Source organism: Mytilus trossulus, chromosome 2 (assembly GCF_036588685.1).
Source record: "Mytilus trossulus isolate FHL-02 chromosome 2, PNRI_Mtr1.1.1.hap1, whole genome shotgun sequence".
Taxonomy (NCBI): Eukaryota; Metazoa; Mollusca; class Bivalvia; order Mytilida; family Mytilidae; genus Mytilus; species Mytilus trossulus.
Window position 1 is genome coordinate 75,046,898 of NC_086374.1, and position 5,128 is coordinate 75,052,025.

A 5,128-nucleotide genomic window follows, 5' to 3' on the forward strand; every position below is an offset into this window, starting at 1 on the left:
CCACTTTCATTTTAAACGGAAACCGTCTAAAAATTTACCAAAATGCTAAAATTTTGAAGATTTCAGTAATTTAGCATGACTTAATGATGCTAGAACGCGATATTTGTGCATTGTATTGTCAAAAACAGCTCATATTTATGTAGCAGAAGCATTTTACTTTCCAAAATATAGCTTAAAGATAACATTTTTATATATTTCTTAAACTGCTACACTACCAACAATTTGACTAGCGTTTACATGTACGTTAAATGCCGCTATAAAAACAGTACTTTTAGGAAACATTGCTAATCAGTACATTAAATGCCGCTATATAAACAGTACTTTTAGGAAACATTACTAATCAGTACATTAAATGCCGCTATATAAACAGTACTTTCAGGAAACATCACTATTCAGTACCTTAATTTTTATATCATTTTCAGTAATGTTGGGAAAAAGTTGATTACAGTACTGAAAATTACAGTCATTTTTCAGTACTGAAAATTTCAGCCATTTTTCAGTACTGAAAATTTCAGCCATTTTTCAGTACTGAAAATTTCAGCTATTTTTCAGTACTGAAAATTTCAGTCATTTTTCAGTACTGAAAATTTCAGTCATATTACAGTACTGAAAATGTCAGTCATTTTTCAGTACTGAAAATTTCAGTCATTTTTCAGTACTGAAAATTTCAGTCATTTTTCAGTACTGAAAATTTTAGTCATTTTTCAGTACTGAAAATTTAAGTAATTTAACAGTACTGAAAATTCAATCATTTTTAAGTACAGACAGTTGTAGTCAAATTCAAGACCTAATAAAAAATCGGTTATGCTATCACAAGGGGCCCTATTACAAATATCATAAGCCCCAAGGGAAAGTTGGGAATAGAAATATGCTCACTTGGTCCTGTCCCAATCGGCAGTAAAAAGCTTGTTGAAGTGGGGCGTCCGTCTGGCTGTGAAAGATGTATCAAGTTTGCAGCTACGTCCTGTCAGAATGCATATATCGAGCTTTAATCCAATGCCCCGAGTAAAGAGAGTGACAAGATCTCTGCACGTTAAGAACCCTTGCAACAACTCTTCTTGTCGCATGGCAACATTTCTGTCCCTTACTTAGATACATGTACCTTTATTTTCCAGTGGAAGTCGAAATTCCCCCCGATCATCATCGGGGTGGGCCTCTATTATTACAAGACCTACTAGTACCTGTTGTATTTATTGTTATTAACTTGTTCTCGTCCAGAACCATCGTGAAATATTTGCCACTGGACATAAAGCAATCAACAATCAATAAAAATTAATCATCAACAAATATCATAAGTTGGTTTGGGATAAAAACAATAATTTTATCTTAAAACTCCATGGTATTTGTATTTTTTCATTTCAACACATTAATACATTAAAGAGGATTCTTTTGATGAACTTTATGACCACATTCTTTATGTGCCTGTTTCAAGCCACGAATTCTCATTTTTGATTGTCGTTATTTGTTGTATGTCATAATTGCTGTTATTCACTGTTCTTGGCGTAAACCAGTGCGTTTTTTTTCCTGACGATTAGTTTCGCTAGTTATCAAGATGACTTTTACAGCTTTCCATGCGCAATTATGTTTTCATTGTTGATTTATGTGAAAGGCGGAACTATTAAGCAGTCAGCACCACACAAGCAGTTCTAAATAGCTCCGGAAAAAAAATAGATGTCATCTAGATGTAAAGCACAATGTCAGAATATCGTTCATCAAACTAAATGTATAACTACACAAAGACATATCTATAACATGACTTTGTCCGACTTGGGACAGAGGTGCATATAAATATGGCGGGTTAAACCGATTTTGTCGACGTCTGACTTTGAACATTATTATAAGTGATATGGTCCGCTACTGACCCCCTACGGATCCATAGAGGGTTAGTAAAATCCATAGTCTCCCTATGGATTTTATTCACCCTCTATGGATCCGTAGGGGGTCAGTAGTTAACCGTATAACGAATTTATCGCACGCCAGTCTTTTTCTGCTGCGTTTTGTTGTAAAATAATCAACGAAACATAACAACATTAATAAATGACGTCACCATTACCGCGTCACGAATCCCCTATGAAACTTACTAACCCCCTACGGTCTAATAGGGGGTCACCACGTGACGGCGTTAAACCAATCACAACGTGATAATTTACCCGTGGTGCGATAAGGTTATTTATATAGTATCCTTGTTCTGTTGTTGTTAGTTTGGAGGCATACCTCATCTCCTTGTTTTATTAATAGAACTAAATATGTAGATTATATATATGCAGTCGTCTATATTAAAACTGTTGCTCTTTCATACTTTCTTATATCACTTGAAATGAAATGACGTCTTTAATATAGTTCACGTTTCTCCTATTATTATAGATAGAAAAGATTCTTTTGATACCATGACAGTTTGTTATCAGTAATAATTTAAAAGTAATTTAAAAGAATAAGCACACGTTTCAAGATATTTTTATAACATTAACCTTGAATCAAGTCAGGAACCTGTAGTCTAGTGGTTGTGGTTGGTTAATTTCGGTCATATTTATTGTTTGTAAATTGTTTTGTCATACATGTACATTAGGCAGTTAATATTCTGATATGAATTATTTCATATTCATATTTCACATGTTTAAACCTTTTATAGCGACTTTTACTCACTCTATGAAGGTCGTGCAGTCGACTACAATTGCGTATATCTACCTAAAACTTTGGTGAATTATTATAGTTGTATCATTGAAAATTATAACAACATTTTTACCAACACTGATATTTTCTATTCAACGGCAAGAAAATAGAACTATGCTTCGTATTGTTCTTTGTGTGGTTTTAATATAGCATAACAATTTTGACAGCAGTAGATTTTGAATGAAAAGCTTGACTAATTTTTAGGGTAGTAAGGAAGAATCCAATTAAATACATAATTTTAAATATGAAAAGACATGTTAGTTAAATCTCCACAAAACGGTAACACTTCTTTAAAAGATATTTCAGTCTATTACTAATTGGAGTCTTATTCGGTTTTCTTCATCTTTTACTTTACAAGTAAAAGAGTGTTCAATTGCAAAAGAATAATTTTTTTTGTCCTTGACCTAAAAGCACTTTCAAAATCACGGTTAGTGTAAAAGATCTAAACTACAGACAAATTTTCTACCTATGAACCCAAAGTGAATCAATCTATCACATGAGTTTTTTTAATTAATGAATGGCTATTATTTATTTTGAATTTATTGAACCATAAAACTAATTTTTGACTATTCACATTGAATAATCCGCGAAGCGGATTATGTAAAATGTGAAGAATCAAAAATTAGTTTTATGGTTCAATAAAATCAAAATAAATTATTGCCATTCATTATAAATAAATTTCTATCAAAAATAAAGCTCAATGAACTTTTTATACTATTTATCTTGACAATAACAACGTACACTCATCTTGGCGTATGAATACACCACGTCAGAGTGGGCGTGTCGCCATCAAAATTGACAACATTGAAAATAAAACTAATAATTTTAACCAATCAGAAGACAGTAAATACACAAAATTTATTTATTTGGAAATGAACACGAATCGAGTCTTCACAAGAATTTAACAGTAACTGAACATATTGTAGATAATATTATAGAAAGTAAATATGACTTTTTTTTGGTCGTGAGCATGTTTTATACAACCTTTCTTTATTTCTTTCTTGTTGTTCAAATTTCTTGGTCCTCAGCAATTAAACTCAGTCCTGTAAGCTCTAACCAATAATGTCTCAGACAAATACAACTTATAAGATGCAACGAAAATGCTCAAGCTGAAACGTTTCGCCTGCTTTTATATTCACGAATTATTTTATGCTGATAGACCAAGGAAAGAGTTTTAGTACAGGTGTCACATACATCATACATTGTCAAAGGTCCATGAAAATGAAGTCACTGTGAGATAAACCAATTTAAGTCAGAAAGACATGTAAAGCTGACAATCATTATACACACGTAATATAGTTTTTCTATTGCTTATCTCATACAAGAAACAGCCAAAACAATGAAAATTACATATTGACCAATGAACCATGAAAAAATAAAGTCAAGGTGACTCGTCAGATGACCCTTGCTAGACAAGACATTTAAATCATAAAATCAGTTCATACACTATATCTAGTTTTATCTACTAGTATTGCTAAAAGAAATAGACAAATAAACTAAATTTAACATTGACTAATGACCTGTGCAAATTAGAAAAATAATAGTTCACAAGACACATAGAAAACTAATGACTTACTAAGCAACACAAATCCCACCATGGGTTTGATCTCGGGTGCTCCTGAAGGGTATGCTGATCCTGTTCCACATATAAATGTAGCACCCATCCTGTTGCTCATGTTATTACAAACCCGGTAAATAGTCCAATTCGGTAGTTCACTAATAGGTAAGCGAGAAATTAACATAATAAAAATAGAAATTTGTTTTCGAGCAGTTGCTTGACAATGAAAATGAGGTCAAGGCCAACAGACATAATACAGACTTTTGTTATACATGTATGAGCCACAAGGTATGAAGCCTCCAGTTAAAGTCAATTACCATATAAAATTTCAAGCTCAATTCAAATAGCTAACGCCGTAGGATTGTTATCTGTATCTTTCGCATGTCACAGACACAACAATAAAGCAAGAAGACAAGCAAAGTCATGTACATCGATGACTCGCATCCTGGATTTTAGTTGTATTTGTTGATCAAATTTGAAACAAATTACTCAGGGAAAAGGGTCTTACTTGCAAAAGACAGAACGAAAGATTTTTTTTCTATTCCATTTATCAACTTAATATTCTAAAAATAATTTATTCAAACGCCTGTACCAAGGTAGGAGGAACCTTCTCATGTCAAAAAAACATAAAAAAAATCTTTGTTGATTTAGTTTTCATTCACAATGCAGAGCATGCTACATGTATCAAGTGTCGATGGTATGTTTTCCTTTTGATTTTTGTTTGGTGTTTTTTATTGATTGATTGCTGTCGGATACGAATGCGGTTTTTTTTGGGGGGGAGGGGACAGGGACCCATTCCTCTATATGGAGCTACATGAATGGTGAAAGCATAAACTTTCTACATGTCCCACAACATGGAAAGGACTATTTCAATGTTTTGTAGTTCAATGTTTCATTTAA